Source organism: Diadema antillarum, unplaced genomic scaffold (assembly GCF_040938485.1).
Source record: "Diadema antillarum isolate AM-2024a unplaced genomic scaffold, OU_Dant_1.0 scf00000170, whole genome shotgun sequence".
Lineage (NCBI taxonomy): Eukaryota > Metazoa > Echinodermata > Echinoidea > Diadematoida > Diadematidae > Diadema > Diadema antillarum.
The window spans coordinates 529,002-548,321 of NW_027271059.1; the positions used below are offsets into that span (position 1 = coordinate 529,002).

At 40.9% G+C, this 19,320-nt stretch overlaps 1 protein-coding gene across 3 annotated transcripts in view; it reads right to left on the reverse strand.

Annotated features, from left to right (window-relative positions):
* The window catches only part of LOC139722753 (tyrosine-protein kinase CSK-like), a 156,637-nt gene that overhangs the window by 76,959 nt on the left and 60,358 nt on the right, over positions 1–19,320 (reverse strand). The window lies entirely within an intron of this gene.

Below are 19,320 nucleotides of genomic sequence, written 5' to 3' on the forward strand. Positions count from 1 at the left end.
CCTCCCCACTACCCCCCCCCTCCCCTGGGTCCCAAGGGGGGCACCCCTGATTCCCCCATGAACAAACTTGAAACTACAGTCATCAATGTACTAACTCATAGTATTAGCTAAGCCCTATCACTTCTGGGTTCTAGAGAAGAAGATTTTTAAAGATTCCTTAATTTTAGGGGGTTTGGGCCCCCTGGGGCCCCCCAGGCGGGCCATGGTGCCCATTTGAACAAACTGAGATCCTATCCCCCTAGGGATGCTACCTGTTTAAGTTTGGTGAAAATCGCTCATGGGGTTCTCAAGAAGAAGATGAAAATGTAAAAAGTTTACGCACGACAGACGATGCACGACGGACGCCGGACAAAGAGCCATCGCAATAGCTCACTTGAGCCTTTGGCTAAGGTGAGCTAAAAAAAGGTTCCAATGCTTGTTAAATTTACAAGTTAATTGTGTAGGCAATCCAGTTAAATGGGTAGTAATTTTCCAGACAAGCCTCATTTACAAGTATTCTCACAGTTTCCTGCAGAAAGTCTTACCAGGTGAAAAAACTTTGTACTATGGTTTCTGAAGAAAGTGTGCGGCGCTGGGAGAATTAAGATAGCACATTTTTAGGTTTATGTATGATTGATTCCCTGCATTGCTACAAGTAGATGCATTCAATACAGGCCATGTAATCCCTCAGCTTGCACCAGCACCACACACTCTTCCCAAACTACAATACACACACAGTGACATACGCTTGTAATAATCACTATGGCTACATTTATCAACTCACTTCTGGTGTAGAAAAATAGAGATGGGCTATAGAGGGTGACATTTTCAGAACATGGTCACCACACCCTAGTTGATTAATTAATGCACACTGACACCACAATCAGAAAAAACTAGAAATGTCACTATGGCGACTGGTATGCCTCTGCCATAACACATGGTTCTCCTAATAGGTCTATAGTACAATGTCTTGACAATGTGTGATGACAGTTTCACATAATTGGCAAAATATCAAAATGACAGGTTTGTCACAACAATGTCTTGAATGTTCACTTTCCTTGAGCTAGGTTTACTTGGATGAATGGCTATTGTCTAAGAGTGCAGGTATTTGGGGATGTGAGGATTTTTATTTGACTTTTGATCCTTTTTTCAAGGTAAAGAAAAAGTATAATTTCAGTTTTAACTAGAGAAGCACTCTGAGAGCGCAGACCTCCACCAAGCATGCAGCTCATTTCCACCACTGATCCTGTTCTTCCATTAGAGATATCAGTGATTTCCACCCATACGTACTTATAGCATTGTGTGCTGAAAGTCGCTCAATTTCTCAATATAGAAGTCTTTGTTACGTCATAAACCATTCAGCTGATGGCGCACCTCGCCCTAGCAGAAACTAGAGCACGCACTTTAATGCGCGCATGCAAACCTCAAATACGCGCAGCCTGAACTCCCAAGTTCATTGACCCTACCTGCCCAAAATATCAAAATTCCTTTATAAATTCCAAAAAAAAAATTCTCGGATCACTACCAAAAGTTAATCGTCTGTTACTTGTGTCATTCTCAACCTTTCCTGCAAGTTTCATCCCAATCCGTTAACTACTTTTAGAGTTATTTTGCACACGGACTAACTAAGTAACTAACTAACAAACCAACGGTAACGAAAACATAACCTCCCCGCTTGGCGGAGGTAAATATAGGTTTTCCTGCCTGATTCATAAGATTTGCATTCGAATCAACGGAAAGGCATTCAAAGTCAAGCGATTTTGGTCACTGCTCTCCTGTCACGGTTCATTTTAATTTTTTGAGCATTCAATTTCATTTCATGTCATTCCGTTCAGATTTTATTTCATTCAATTTGGAGAGAAATTCATTCAATTTCACAACTCAAAGTCGGCATTCAATTTCGTGCCAGCTGTATGGACATTCAAATTCGTGCCAAATACCAGTACTGTAAAACACTATATGTGACCGTGCACCACAAAACGAACATAAAGTCGCACACACTGATTTTGCGTGAGGACTGAAAATAAGTGAAATGGGTCAACCTAGCCGATCTTGACTTTTTCATATTTTCTGAAAGAGCAGGTCGTCTTTTACATTATGCTAAAATTTGGTATCATAAAACGGGCCAGAAAGTGTGTTTTTTAGGAGTTTCTCTCGAACATTTTTGGTAGAATAGTGTGATTAGGTGTGTCTTTAGAGTCCCTTTCTTTTATTCTGAAAAACCTTGTACACACTCTTCAATTTCAACTCTAATAACTTTTGAAAGGATAAAGCTACTGCTTTGAAAGTTGGCATTAATTATGGACAGAATGTGTTAAGGAGGCATACTTAATTTCAGTTCAATCTGATAATCCCTTCATTGTTGTTACTCTGGTGGCTTACTTCCTGTTTTTTGTCCCATTCATCACACAGCCAGCAAGGTTTGGTAAAGATTAAGCGCTTGAATAGACACTACTTCAGAACCTCTTTTCTCAGTTCACACTTTTCCTGAGTTTGTGCTTTCTTTCCAATATCTAGATATTAAAGTTAGGAGAGTCCATTTGATTTGAGTTATACATCATTTTAAAGCTTAAAGTCTGCTCTTTCAGAATATGGTCTTAATTAAAAACTGATGTCTGGCGACTTTTTGTTTGTTTGGTGGTGCAGGGTCACATATATTCGCGGCATGAAAATTTCGCGAATTGGAGCCGACAGCCTTTCTCGCAGCATGAAATTTTTTGCGAATTGCCACTGGCATCCAATGGACATTGTGCGGACAAGAACTTTCACGTGCATTTCAATTTCGTGAATTTTTTCGCTCGCGAAATTCGCGAAATTAAAATGCATGTGAACATTCCTCGTTCTACAGTACCAGTTTCAATTTCATTTATAGGAACACAACTTCGCACTATGAACGTACGAATTCAATCAATGTACACAACTTCTATGGGCCTTTTTTTCACTGTCATACAATTCTCGCTATCGCCAATTACTTAAAAAGTACCCGGATGTGGCTTTTTCGTTAAGATTTAGTCATAGAGTTGGATTAGTGTATAATACAGCTCTATGGATTTAGTCCACTTCGTGGGCAAGGGCACTTCCGGCTCGGTGCATATTTTGCAAAGTGCTAGCGTGCGCGTACGTGTACCTTACCTACAGCGCTGCGCTGACAGGCTGTACCGCTTGAGCCAGCGAGTGGCCAGGCCTGTCATACTCGTACATTTTAGCTATAGCCCCCGCCATGCATTGCCCTAGGCCGGCCGGCCTTGCAGTAGCATGCACCACCGCACGCATAAGCTATGCTAACATATACCGGTACATATCGTACTGCTTGATCATGCGATTGATGTGCACATCACTGATCAGTCATCTCTGCATACGCTGAAAATATGCTGGAAAATATTCACCCACCTGGATATTGTCATGGAATGCCCATCTTTTTTTATTTGTTCTCTGTCGAAGTGTCACGAACACAATCAGGAACGAACCGTGATCTCGAACTTATCCTGTCTCCGAAGCAATTTCTTCCAAGCAAGTACGTACTACTACTATTAGTAAGTCGCGCGCGCACGTACTGCGCTGTGGAGTCACCCAACAGAGTTCTACGAGTCACCCGCAAACTTCACCCACGCGGCCACGTCACGTCTTGCATGCCAGTAAGGGTCCTATTTCTGTAGAATTTTTTCATTTATTGTCGTGCGAACAACACATGGCAGCTTCGCAGCAACAACCAATAGTCGTATTAACAGCAATTTCTTAAGAATGGATAAATTTCAAATCATATTAAAGCTGAAATTCAAGTCAAGAAAACAGCAAGTACACGTAGAATACAGTCGGTTGTGTGTGTAAATAGCAGTAGTCACGTATCACGCGCGTACGAACGGAAGTGACTTTGCTACCGGACTATCCCATAATGAACATCCGGGTACTTTTTACGTCATTGGCGATATCGAGAATTGGATGATATAGTTTCATTTTCATTTCCAAGTCTCATTTGATTATCTTAATTGTATTGGATGTATTGGATATAAGTACCGATGTGTTGGCTCAGTGAGTAGAGCGGCTGCCCTCACAATCGAGAGGTCGTGGGTTCAAACCCCGGCCGCGTCATACCAAAAGACGTTAAAAGATGGGAGTTGCTGCTACCTTGTTTGCCGTTCAACAGTTGAAAAGGTTAGAGCAACGTCGATCTGGCGCTGCTCAGTGGCTGCCAGGCCCACGATCAATTGGGCAAAATGAATTTCCATTCTTGGACAATAAAATTTGGAGTTTATATCCAAAACAATTATTATTATTATTATTATTATTTCTTTCCTGTCGACCTTTCTGTCACTTTCAATTCATCCCTAACAGTATGGATGTAACATTTAGGAAATAGCCATATCTCAGAATTTTATACCTATGGGGTCCTATACTTCCAAATTCATATTGATCCATTTTGATTCCATTCCTTAGTTCCCCGTGTCCATATCATATGTTGCCACAATCGGATCAGCTGTAAAAGATCTATTTAACCAAAGGGTTATATTGCCAGTTTTGCTGGTTGTAAATTCTGTTCGTATTCGAGATGTTCACGCATAGTATACTCTGTAATGTAGCAGCGGGTAAAATCATGTATGAACTAGAATTATCACTGAAGGTGATTAATACCCCCGCCCCTAGTGCTGCTTTATAGTATGTGATGTCATGAGGGCAATGACGTTAATACCAAGTTTGTGCACTTGTCGATTTAGAAACAGAATAATTTTAGTTTACTGTACAATTACAGAGTTGACACTGAGTATAAAACTTACAGCAAAAGGAAACATGCTTTCCCCCAGCATCACTACACTTAAAGACCATCATACACACCAAATTTGACCTTCATAGCTGGAATGCTTTATTTTGATACAAAAAATGAGTGGTTACCATGGCAACACATTTTCCTTATACTAACACATTGGTGTCTTGCAAAACTACACTTCTAGATCATGATACATACTAAATTTGACTTTCATTGCGTGAATGATGGAAAAGTTATGCGATCTGCAAGGTTTTGGTAAAATTGTGGTTAACATGGCAACGGTTTGTGTGACAAACACAAAAATTATGTGTTCCACATCTATACCTCAGGGCCATAATGCCTACCAAATTTGGTTTCAATTGCTTGAAAACTGTGGAAGAAGTTCACTCCACAGGATTTTTTAAAAAACATGCGGTTACCATGGCAATGCATTGTCCGATACAAATACAAAGGACATTTTGCAAAACTACACTTAAAGAGCATCATACACACCAAATTTCACCTTCATAGATTAAATGGTTAAATTTGATGCAAAAATGAGTGGTTACCGTGGCAACACATTTTTCTTATATTAACACATTGGTGTCTTGCATAACTACACCTCCTGATCATCATACATACTAAATTTGACCTTAATTGCTTGAATGATGTGGAAGTTATTCAATCCACAAGGTTTTGGTAAAATCATGGTTACCATGGCAATGCTTTGTCCGACAAACATAAAAATTATGTGTTCCACATCTATGCCTCAAGGCTATAATGCCTACCAAATTTGATTTCAATTGCTTCATAACTGTGGAAGTTGTTAACTCCACAGGATTTTGAAGAAAACATGCAGTTACCATGGCAACGCTTTGCCAAGTACAAACACAAAGAATGTCTTGCATAACTACACCTATAGATCATCACAGATACCAATTTTGAAATTGATTGCTTGAATACTATGGAAGTTATTCAATCCACAAGGTTTTGGTAAAATTATGGTTACCATGGCAACGCATTGTCCGACAAACACAAAAAACATGTCTTGCACATCTATACCTCAATATCATCATCCATCGTAAGTTTCATTTAAGGACGTTCCTCAGTTAAAGTGAAGTCCATGTAATTTTCTTCAAACTTTTCATACTGTAACTTTGACCCATCCGAAGCCCAATATGTAAATAAAACCATAGGTTCATGTGCTTGTTTTTCTTCTACGGAACTTTGAAGAATATGACTAATCTGCCGTCCTGTACCAAAATGATAGCGTTACAGGATCAAGACCATGATCGGCAACAAAATCTGCAATGACCAACTTAAATCCCCATAATTCTTTCAAAATCCACGATATTTTCTCCAAATTTGCAAGAATTGCAGAGAGAGGTACCCAAAACGAAGAAAAGGTATTAAAGTTAGGGTTTACACTCTCATTCTTGAGCAAGCAGCGCCCTCACGCAGCAGAAAACACCCAAAACTCTCAAACCCATGTCATTTTCACGAAACTTGACGAAATTGTAGAAGAAGGCTTACTAACTCCATAAAAAAAATAAAAAGTGGGGGTTCATGTGCTCGTTTTTGTGCTAGCAGTGCCCCCATGCGACATATATCAACATACAGTATTGCTCGAAAGAAAGTGGACAGTTTCCCGCGGGGGACCGTGCGAGACACCACGGTCGGGCGCACACCACGCGCGATCGATTGCTAAATTACCTTGTAATTGATCATGAAAAGGCAGATCGCTGATCGCTTTCCTGTACAGCTGTCTCATTGCTACGCTAGCTAGCTGAGAACGTGCACCATACTGCCTGTTGCTATACAGTATAGCTGCGTGGTGACTTCACCAACATAGTTCTACCCGCGGTAATTGTGAAAAAAAGATCGATTTCGGACGCCAGAAACAGTGTCATTCATGTTGATTTGGTTGAACCAGTACTGGTGGCATTTCTGCCCGCCTGCGTTCGGAAGCTTGTAAATTTCCGATCGGTTGCGCGCGCTTGTGAAGAGGGAAGCGCCGCCAATAGTTAGGGCATTTTAGAAAATTTCTGGACCATCTGTGAAAAAATTGCTTACCAATAGCTTTCTTTACCAATGTGTTCACTAAGGTGTCTACTAACACCTCTCAATTAGTTCCAACCCAAATCCTTGTGGAAAATTCTGGGGAGCCAATCAAAATCGAGCACCCAGAGGGGGGCAGGGCAGAAATAGAAAAATATATATTTTTTCCAATATAAGCGAGTGAGATGTCTAATTAGGGGTTTCTGGGGGTGTAGAATCGATTCCCACAATTAGTTTTGAGTACAAACAACTCTCTGACCGTGAAATAGGCCACGCCTCCTTTTTGCCCCCGCCGAAATACGTAAATATTGGTATTTTTATACTTATCTCATTAGGTTTATATAATGGGTTTTTAGGGTGCACTGAAAACACTTGTGTGCGATGGGAAGTAGTCGTTACCATTTCTCTTATATCCATAACACCAAATATAATCATATTACTGCTGTGTATACTTGTTAAATGTTTGATTCTCAATAGTTTTGAACCAACATCCTCGTGGAAAAACAACAACAACAACAACTGTGGAGCCAGTTAAATCTACGCAACAGAATGGGAGGGGTTGTCAAACAATGGGAAGATTTTTGTTGTTGCCAGTATTATCGTGTGAGATGTCCAATTAGGGGTTTCTGGGGGTACTGAATGGATTCGAAACATTAGTTTTGAGTTAAAACTACTACCTGATCATTAAAATAGGCCACACCTACTTTTTGCACCCGCCGAATCATGTATTATTGGTATTTTAATTTATACGCATCTCGGTGGGTTTACGTAGTGAGTTGGTTTAGAATGCTGCATTGAGTTCTATCATCACTTAATTTGAGCTACACCTCCTCTAAAAACAGTTGGCAAAACACTGAAACATAAGTGTGCAAAATAGCAAAAGTAATCGTTCCCTCTTCTTTTACTTCCATTATGCCTATTTAAATCCAACAGAAATGTATCTCAATATTGAAACCTTGGTACATTATCCTACTCACAGACATCTCCCTCACTGCTCCCATCAGCTGTTTGGTCGATGTTCTGGCAACAGGTACCATGACATTTGCCACAAAAAGAAATACACTTGACTCCTTACTTTTTATTATACAACTTGCTTTTTACAACTGAGGGCCGGCGACTGTGTGCTACAGTCCCCCTCACAGTTACAGCTGACAAACTTCAGAAAATAGTCCTTTGCGATGGGTCTGTTGAAGGGACCGGTGCGTAACCTTGGTCCTCACGCTTCCATCCATACTCCAAGACATCCAATGATGGAGTTTGCAACATTAGCCAACCCCTGGTTTGGAGATAAGTTTGTAGAGAATGCTGCTCTGCAGCTTATGTTGTCGGGGACATGTAATTTCTCAGTTTTGATGCTCCCAGCAGCAGCCCGCTTGCTGAAGACGTCAAATCTCAAGTCTCCAAAGTCTGTTGGGTGGTCTTCCATGGAACATGAGCTTGAATAATTCACAGCTGACTTTAATGATATCATCTTTCTTGCCTCGGATGTCCAGAGACGCATCCATGGCCTGTTTCGCCTTGTCAGTCTTGTTTACCAAAGTTGATTTGCTGAACCCAGAAATTGCTGACACTGTATCGCAGCCGCAGAAGCTGTGCAAGAATTCAAGATCAAACACTTCCGGTATCTCTCTGGGAGGGCCTCCCTTATCTTTGGGATTATAATCATAAGATGTTTCCTTGGCGCTTGTGAGGAAGATAGAGTGAATCAGCAAAAAGATGATGTCGGTGTCCCCAGCCCTCACCTCAACAGTAGAATATTTTGCCTCATCTAGAGCTGCCCGGACTATAGCAGTGTCTGTATCATCATGGTATTGCTGTACACTGATCCCATTTCTACTGAATGTCTCAGCAAGCAGCAAAATAAAATGGGCCTTGTTGCTCTTGCTTTTCTCTTGGAATGAGGCTTTTGATGTCTGGGCGAATCAGAATGTCACATCAAGCATTCTTTGTTCGTCTCCGGTGATCAAGGCCCTTAGTGGTGCTGCCGTATCCGTCAGAGATCACATTGATTTGGAGAAACTGGCTCCCCATGGACTTAAAAAATAGAGGTATCTGTTGGCAATGCCCTTAGCAGGTGAGGTTAGCTTCCCATTTGACGTTGCGCAAGAGCCATCCACCATCCGTCACCAGACTCGTGCAGGGGTTTATTCTACGGGTTCCACAGAAGTCTTGCTAGGGTGCATGGTTTCCATACACAGTGAATTTGGTAAGCTCTTACCAAATTCACTTTGTATGGAAACCATGCAGTCAGTTTCTCAGACCATGAGCGGTCAGGTACATGGACTAAAATCACCATAGAAACCACACTCATGGGTGAGGCCAAATCCTCAAACAGTCTTAACAGAGGACCGTTCCGGAATGAATCTCCTCACAGGCGTTGGGTTAAGACGCTAAACCACTTCTCATGCATTCACCAGGAACTTGAACAAGGTATGAACAAGCGTGAGGTACCTGACCACACGCACGTCACAAGAGCCCAGATGAAGAATGACGAAGATGCTGTCAACGCCATTTTCGGATGGTTGGAGGAGATCGACCTCTTCGATGCAACATGGGACAGGAAGACCCTAGTATCCTTTATAACAGGATTCAGCAGCACTCCAGAGGACCCAGTCAACGCTGATCAGGCAGAGAAGGTTGGCAGAGCCATGCTGGCCAAGATGAATGGACGAACGGTTCTGGATTCAATTGAAACTAAAGCAAAAGGTGAAGTCATTAGAGAGCCTTAGAAGTGGACCCAAAGTCAATGGAAAGAAGCTGGTTATTGACTCACTCAAGCTCTTCAACCGTCTAATCATCATCAGTTTGCCTGAAGTCAAGACCGAAGGTCTGTGATTTGAGTTGACGCCAACACCAATGTCTCTATTTGACAAAGACTAGAAGTTGCGAAATCCAGACAAGGCTGCCCAAGCAAGATTTCTGAAAGCATTTGTGGAAAGCGTTGAACGAACCCCCTGCATGAGTCTGTTTATTGATGGTGGATGACTCTACTGCACAACGTCAAGCGGGAGGCTGACCTATCCTGGAAGGGCATTTCCGAGAGCTACCTTCAGTTTTTGAAGTCCATGGGGAGCCAGTTTCTCCAAATCACTGTAGTCTTTGGTAGATACGGCAGCTCTGCTAAGGACAATGATCACCTGAGACGAACAAAGAATGCACGATGTGACATTCCCTTTTGCCCAGACATCAAAGCCTCGTTCCAAAAGAAAAGTTCATCCACAACAAGAGCAACAAGCCCCGGCTCATTCTGCTGCTTGCTGAGAAATTCAGTAGAAATGGGATCAGTGTACGGGAATGCCACGATGATGCAGACACTGCTATAGTCCGGGCACATATCTAGATTAGGCAAAATGTTCTCCTGTTGAGGTGAGGGCGGAGGACACCGATATCATGGTTTTGCTGATTCACCCCATCTTCCTCACAAGAGCAAAAGAAACATCTTGTAGTATCGCAAAGATCAGGGAGGCCCTCCCAGAGAGATACCGAAAGTGTTTGATCTTGAACTCTTGCACAGCTTCTCTGGCTGCGATACAGTGTCAGCGATTTGTGGGTTCACAAATCAACTTTGGGAAACAAGCTCTGAGAGACTGACAAGGCGGAAAGGGCCATGGATGTGTTTCTGGACATCCGAGGCAAGAAAGATGATATCATTACAACCGGCTGTGAATTATTTAAGCTCATGTTCCATGGGGAACCACCCGAAAGACTTGGAGGCTTGAGATTTGACATCTTCACCAAGCGGGCTGCTGATGAGAGCATCAAACCCGACAACAGAAGCTGCAGCGGAGCATCCTCTACGAGCTAATCTCCAAACCAGAGGTTGGCCAATGTTGCAAACTCCACCATTTGATGTCTTGGAGTATGGATGGAAGCTTGAGGACCAAAGTTACGCACCGGTCTCTTCAACAAACCCATCGCAAAGGACTATTTTTTGAAGTTTGTTAGCTGCAAACTGTGAAGGGACTGTAGCGCACTGAAGTGCACTTGTAAAAGCAAGGAGTTATGCATTTCTGTTTGCGGCAAATGGCATGGTAACTCTTGTCAGAACATCAACCAAACAGCTGATGGGAGCAGTAAGGGAGATGTTGGGGAGTAGGATAAAGTACCAAGGTTTCAATACAGTTCTGTTGTGCCAGATTTAAATGTGGCATAATGGAAGTAAGAGAAGTGGATTGCACAGTTAACGGTATGTTGCAGTATTTTTTGCTCACTGTTTTAAGAGTTGATACAGCTCAAATTCAATAATAGAACTCAATTCAGTGTTCTAAAAAACTCACTGAATAAACCCACTGATGTACGTATGAAATACCAATAATACATGATTCAGCGGGTGCAAAAAGTAGACGTGGCCTATTTTAATGGTCAGGTAGAATTTTTTACGCAAAACTTATGTTTCGAATCCTTTCAGCACCCCTAGAAACCTCTAATTGGACATCTCACAAACTAATACTGGAAAAAAAAAAAATCTTCCTATTGATTGACACCCCACCCTTTTGTTGCTTTAATAGGTTTAACTGGCTCCACAGTTTTTGGGTTTTTTTCCCCCACAAGGATGTTGGTTTGAAATCATTGAGAATCAAACATTTAATAAGTAAAGCCTATTTACAGTAATATGATTATATTTGGTGTTATGGATATAAGGGAATTGGGAACAACTACTTCCCACCGCACACAAATATTTTCAGTGCACCTTAAAAACCTACTATATAAACCCAATAAGATACGTATGAAAATACCAATATTAACGTATTTCGGCGGGGGCAAAAAGGAGGCGTGGCCTATTTCACGGTCAGAGAGTTGTTTATACTCAAAACTAATTGTGGGAATCAATTCTGCACCCCTAGAAACCCCTAATTAGACATGTCACATGCTTATATTGGAAAAAAATATATATTTTTCCATTTCTGCCCCGAGGGAATTAAGACATATTTCAGCTCAGTTGTCGACTTAAGCGAGGTTTACTGTATTGCCAAAAGGATGAGTGTACGAGATGCCCTGCCAAAGTTACAAAATTACATGGGTAAAAAGGGTATTAAAAACAAACAAAACAAAAAAACGACCTACCGACCCTCTTGGGTTTTGACAATTAAAGGGAAGCAGTCCTGAGATTTTCACTGTAATGATAATTAAGAAGAGTAAAAAACATAACCTTTCATGAGTTTATACGCGTGGAAATGAAAAACTGTCTCCGTACGCGATTTTTGAAAAATAATTCCTGCAAGCGATCGTGTAACAGCCGGCAAAAAGATGCTACGTAGTGCATGCCCTACTCACCAAGTTGACAGCCGTGCCTCTAAAAACCAATTTAAGTGTTGAAATGATTAGTTGCAATTTTATCATATAATGTGAAAGTTTGTGGTTTTATTATTTCAAACAAAATATTTCAAGCTTAGATTTATATGATTCATGAAAAATTAATATTGTTAACATAAATTTCTATGTATTTTTAAACCAAATATACCATGAACTTGACATCAAATAGGCACGGTCCTTTTCTAGCTGCCGTCCGTGTTGCATACTTCTTAGTGTAGAAACCACTCTCGCGCGCGAATTCTTACCATACTAATGTACACAGTACTCCGTCTAGCTGATTTTGCCGAAGATAACCTGTGCATGAGAGAGTCGAATTCTTCAAAGAAAATATTGTTTGTATCTCAATATTTCTGTAAGTAGTCAGATATCGCCTTTCCTCGAAAAAAAAAAAAAAAAAAAAACTATGACGTGAGCCGGGAAGGGTTAACACAGGGGGTCGTAGGGATATGATTTCGCTCCACTTTGCCGTGCATGTCCAGTCGGCACTGGCATCAGCTAGCTCAGTGGCACTGTACTGCAGTCCAACCCCGGCTGCAGCCCCACGGTAAATGAAACATAGCTAGCCACTTTCCTTACCTCTCTACGCTTTTTTCCCTCGGTTCTCTTCGAAGTCGATGCTCGAGGTGTTTCTGTTTTATAACTCATGTGAGCAAATGGTCGGGATTGTATCTGGCTTCAGGAGTTTTCTCGGTTTATAACCGAGGGCCACAGCCTGCCGGTCCACGTAAAAACATCGCTTCTCAAATGGTCCACGCACAGGTAGGTCACAACGCGATATCGAGATTTTGTAGGCCTTAAGTTTCTTATGTTCGGCATCATTGTACCGAGATTTCTCAGCTATACAGCTCACCTTTCATGATACTTTTGTGGGTCTGGGACGGAAAAAAGGATTTTCCTGGGAAATTTTCTGCACGATTCGAGCAAAACTACTGATGTAAGATAGCCTGACCAGACGACGCTGAATGCCGTCGCCCCTATAGTGTACTAGCAGGCCTGTAGCTGTGTAGCCGTTTCTACCTACAATCTGTACGTACTAGAACGTATGCATGAGCGGCGACAGGGCTGCAGCTGCGCTTGTGATAGACTGGAAAAGTGTGAAGGGCATACCGCGTACGGGGTATCTACCGTAGATCTAGTTGTACCGTCCACACGTGTACTGTGCGACTATAATACACAATACATACACACACACACACACACACACACACACACACACACACACACACAACGTAGAAACAATGTCCAATACTACTACACATAGTAGCCACCGACGTCTTCATGCATCCGGGTAACTAGGGAGCGTACGGATAACGAGCAGAACATGGCTGGGAAGAGTTGTGCATCGGTGACGTCTGACTCTCTGCCAGGATTTGCTCATCAGCATATTCACCACGCAGATTCACACTTTTTCAACCAATATTTACGAGCTTATTTGGTGATTTGAAAGTTTGTTTTCGGTGAAAGTAGTTCATTGGAGGTACCAACAACAACATATTTTTTAAAATTTCGTGAGGACTGCTTCCTTTTAAGGGCAAACAAACAATTCTTTTTTTTTTGGCCTTACTAGATTTGTTAAGCAAAAAGTTTACGATGTGCCCAGAGGCTGTCACATTTGCTTTTAACCCTATCTCTGTCACGGGCCGATTAAATCGGCCCAAAAACTGCAATAGAAATGCTTCGTATCGGCCCTGTTTTGATTGACAGATTACTTCAAAGGCTATGACACTACCGCTCTATAAACTCATTTGTGATTGGCTAATAGTGTAAGGAAACGATTTCCAGCGTGAAAAAAGCTTCCCCACCTTTAACCAATCAGGAAAGCTTTCTCAAAGTCCAAGAAATTGTGGTGGCCCCGCCCATGTTCATTTGCATTCAGACTGCAATGTATTGTGTACAGTTTTGCCATGTGTGGAGAACTTACACGAATCTGTATATGTGAGACTGTAATAGAGATCGCCACGAGCGATGAAAAGATCGTACACGTGGGTCAATTTTCATCTATTTTATCTAAGTCCAAATAGTAAAACATGAAGTGAAAACATTCAGATCAGGGATTTCAACATCTCTGAATTCTGTGAAGGGGTATAGTTTCAGTAATATCGGCCTCATAAATGATCTGAAGAATAGTTGAACACTGCACATTCGGTGCAGCAGTTGCAACTGTTTACTCAGCACTAACAGCACTGCAATGGGTCTCTAGTTAGCCGGGGCCAGCGGGGCAGGTGTAGGGAGCAATAAGGCTACAGTAGCTTCCTGCTGGCGGCCTGAAGCTGTACAGTCTTGATGTTGAGGTATGTTTGACTGTTTATTATTATTACATGAAGAAACCGTCACTATGCGAAACTTCAGTTCAATGCAGATTGCAGGTTTATCATAACGAAAATGACTGCTGTGATAGTAAGTTAATTCTGTTTCAATAAGGAGAGTACAGACAGTCGTAGACTACAATTTGTAGCATATGATGATCAACTGGAATGCATGGACACTCCAACGTCGATATTTTCAATAACATTTTTTATCCTTGGATCATCTTATCATTATGGCATTATCATAGGACAAGATTAATATAAATTTGAAAGAAAAAAGCACAATTCAATTTATATTTTCAGCTTGACAAGATACAAACATGCTTTGTCTACTTTCAGGCCAACATCACTCACAAAATCAGAAATTACACAAAAAGTGTGAAATCTAGGTTGTAATTGCCACAGACTTTTGTTCATAAAATGAAAAGTACTGTGCTATTGATGAAAAAATCATACCATCTGAAAGCTGAATAAATTTTCTACAACATCTCTGAGACCTTTTTGTGAAGCAAGCTCATGTTGTGTGGAAAAATGAGGTGGTAACATGTAGAAATAAGTCTGCATTGATAATTATGTGACATAAGAGGGCGTCCTACTTAAAACTGAAGTGCGCCCTCACTCAGATTATTATGGAAAATTAAAGTTTAGACCATAAGCTTTCAAATGATGTATAACATGACACATTAATGTCAATAATAATAAGAAGAAATGACCATCAACAATCTTGTGTCTGTGCACTGTAAAATGTCTGAGCAGTCTGGCTACGGCGTATGTGACAGATATAGGGTTAAACAGCAGGCATAACACCTCACCCCACCCCACCACCACCAAAAAAAAGATCTTAGCAAAAAACAAACAAAAAACAAAACTAGGAACAGCATTCTTTGAGGTGTGAGTTTTCTTCAATTTTGCTTCCCTCTACAAATGAAATTTGCAAGATCGCCACTGTTGAACGTAAAAACATGTCAGAACGAGAAAAAACAGTGAAATTCGAACCTGTCGTCTACTGCTTTCCAGGCAGCTACACAACCACCAGCCTATCCCTGGTTGCCGGCAGTGACACAATGAACTTGAAACATATTATACCCAAGCTCCTAAATTCCAACATTGTTATGTTCAGTAGTCAAAGATGGACAAGGCATATTAAATGAAAGCAAGAGATTATTAAGCAGAGGGTTAAATGTTGAGGTCTGAGTTTTCTTTAAGTTTGTCTCCATCTACGTACAAATGAAATTTGGAAGATAGCAAACAAATGAAATTTGTAAGACAGCAAACAGCTGACAGGTTAGAATCCCACTGGTTCCTATTTTTGCGAGATATTCAGAAACCACTCTATGAGATGTCAAAGAGCATGCAATTCTAAGGGGTATCAAAAGTTTATTTGATGAAAATCGGTTTTGAATTGGCTGGGATATCTAAAAACAAAGTAAGACAAAGAGATCCTAATAAAAGGCGTGGCCTGCAGCCTTTTACCATTACTATTACTATTACTTTTTTTGATATCTCAGCCAATTGAAAATCAATTTTCATCAAATAAACGTTGAATCCCTCTTAGAATTACATGCTCTTTCATATTTCATATTAAAGAGGTTTCTCATTACCTTACTTTAATAGGAATGTTCAAAACATGAATCCCCACCTCAACCAGTACTGTACAGTCCCTTTAATCTGATAATCCCTTTATTGTTGTTGCTATGGAGTTTCACTTCCTGTTTTTGTACCATTCATTATACAGAGCACAGCTTTGTAAGATTAGTTACGTTCAGATGACGAGACCTAACCTCGAGGTTAAGCTCTTGCCCCCTAACTTCGACGTGCGTCCACACGACGAATCTTAACCTCGCGGTTAGGAAACCTCGGGGTTAAATTCCTGCCCCTTTGAGTGCGTTGATTTTTGTGTCCACACGGTGCTTAACTATGAGTGGGGACCCCCCCCCCCCCAGCTCGTGGTTAGAGCGCTAACCATAAGATTTCTTGTGGCTCTTAACATCAAGCAAACCTCGAGGTTAGCTAATTACGAGTGCGTCTTCACAGTCCCTAACTACAAGCTTAAACTCGAGGTTTCCTAACCTCGAGGTTAAAGATGGCCCTTTTTTTGCATTCCTTCCCAAATAGCACAGAACATGATATATTCCACCAGAATGACAAAACTATTGTAAATCTCCAGACTGTATAACATTTCTGTGTTATTTGAAGGTTGTTAGCCGTTAAAATTCACATAATGCACCAAACGCTCACCGTAACGTATTCTGTGTACTAGGCATAGCTGCATACATTAATCCTCCTGTGGTTGTAATATGATATTTATACTTCGAACGACAGATATGCATGTTAAAGCTGTCAGAAAAGAAGAACTCACTAGCTTCTCTTACTTTGTTATCAATGGCAAATAACAACACACCACTTACATGAACTACATGTTCAACTAAGTGCATCACACAGGTCTGTAAAACTAGACTAGTATTTAGATTTGTAATTTTTTTGTAGTACGAAAAAATTATTCAAATCTTAACGGTCAATTTAACTAAACAAATAAAGACCCTCTTGAGTTCAAAATTTACAAGATGTTTCCAAATAGTGTTTTCTTCAATACCTAAAAGTGTTCTCACCAATTTTTCAAAAATTTGCATGCAAAAGGGATTGGCTGTCTTTAAGGCTTGTCATCTCAACGTAACTATTGAATGCTTGAATAGGTCCTACCCTTTAGAGCCTTTTTCTCAGTACAGCAGTTTTTCAGAGTGTGTGCTTTCTCTATTTTTAGATAGGTTAGGAGAGTCCATCTGAATTCAATTATACATCATTTTAAAGCTTTTTTTACTCTTTCAGAATTAGTCCCTAACTATAAATCCATGTCTGGCCACTTTTTGTTGTTTTTTGGTTCAGGGTCACATATGCTTCGTGCTCATTTCTAGTGTTAAAAGCTTTTCAACACTTTCAACATCAATTTTTTTCATACATCAGGACAAGCTCTGGTAAGCTCTTCCTTGTTTTCATTTCCTCTTTTACACTCATATTATCACAAGGACTCATTTGCTTGGTATCATCTTACAACTTCCATAAGGAGTGCAATAAAGAATTTGATATCCTGAACTGTATTTAAAATTTTCTTCTACATCATTTCAACACACAGACTCCTCATAAAGCTCCTGCTGATTATAATGCATTTGTCTTTGCATCCACTTTGTGTTTCCTGTTTTCATTCAAAGTCACCTTCCTGAAACATGCATCTTCTCATTTTAGAGTTTCCAATATGAACATTTCAAATGAGTCTCCCAGTTTCTAGCAAAATGCACATATTTCATGCAATATTTGGGGTGCAAAATTCATGGCAGGTTAAATACATGGTATGCAAGCTCTCCCCAGACAGATACGTCCAAAAGTATGGCTGAACATGCACTTATCATACTCATACAAAGTGTGAATGATTTTCAGGAGTGAGTGAAAGCTATGCTAAACCTTATCTCCACAAATGTGTTTAAGGCCAACCCATTAATCCATCATCTCCACAAAACAACATTTCTGTTGTTTGGTGCTGTGTCTTTTTACTACGAATTTTAGTCTTGAAAGCAAGACATTATTAAGCAGAGGGGTGAAGGTATGAGTCACGAATTTTCTTCAATTTGTCTGCCAGTCAGACTGCAGCAGATACGGTAATGAGCAATACGCTTAAGCCCCAGTCACATATAAACAAGGATCCTCAAGGATCTACATGGCGATTCCCGGATCATGCCGGCGATGATCCGGGGAGTTCCTGGATACTATACGAGCTGAAATTTTCGCAATGGTGTTATTTTCGCAAATTTTGCGAATCGCCTTTGAACCCCGAAAAATAACAACACGCGAAAATAACAACGGGTGTAAACAAAAACGCGCGAAAACAACGCAGGGAAATGAAAATCAAGCCATGCCATTAGCTGCAGGATCGCACCAACTTGTCGAATGTGCACGCACGTCACACAGTACAGCTAGATATAGCTGTTCAAAGTGCGTTCAGTCTCTTCTTGCAGCTGCATTCTTGGTGTTTGCCTGCGATGTCCGGCACAAATTTTGAAAGTCTTGGTAAAGTATATCTTTTTGATATTTGATTTACTTTCAAATTGAGAAAGTACTAATACTTACACGTGTAAGGTACTTTTAGTTTAGACAACTATAGTTTTTTTTCGTGAGAGTTCAATTAAGTTCAGTTAGACCCTTGCAACCGAAAATTAACAACACGCGATAAATGTCCTCCAAGTAGCAATTCGCGAAAATATCTGTACGCGAAAATTTCTGTACGCGAAAATTTCAGCTCATACAGTAGTTTTTGCCCTGGATGGAGTGTCGACGAGTGCTGATGACTGTACACACGGTAATAACACGGCAGCTAAATGGACGAGGCCGGAACAGCACGGCATCTACACAGCATTGACACGGCACTTACATGGACCATGCCGGATCCACCCAGCAACTACACAGTTCATGTCGGAAGAGTACAGCATCTACTACGGACTATCAGGGGAATATGCCTCCATCATAATGCATGGTTCTCCTAATAGGTCTATAGTACAATGTCTTGACAATGTCTTGACAATGTGTCTTGACAATGGTAAGAAAAACTGATTTGCTCTTGCGCAATGAATGGACTTTCCCACGCTGCACCGATCCAGCGAGCTGACTGGTCGATGCGTACTGTTACTGTGCAATGCGAGTGGCTGCTGTGGATGCCTACTAGTATATCATACACTCGTAGACTTCGCCACCTCATAAACAAGCACTTACTTCATCAGAACTGGCCTAAAGAAAGAACTAACAAGAGACCCGCGGGTCTAGCGCTCACCTGAGTATCGCAAGTTCACCTTTCACGCAGTCACTAATCTAAATTATTCACAGCTCTACCAAAATTTGACCAGGCATTCTCAAGTAGAAGATGAAAATGTACAATAA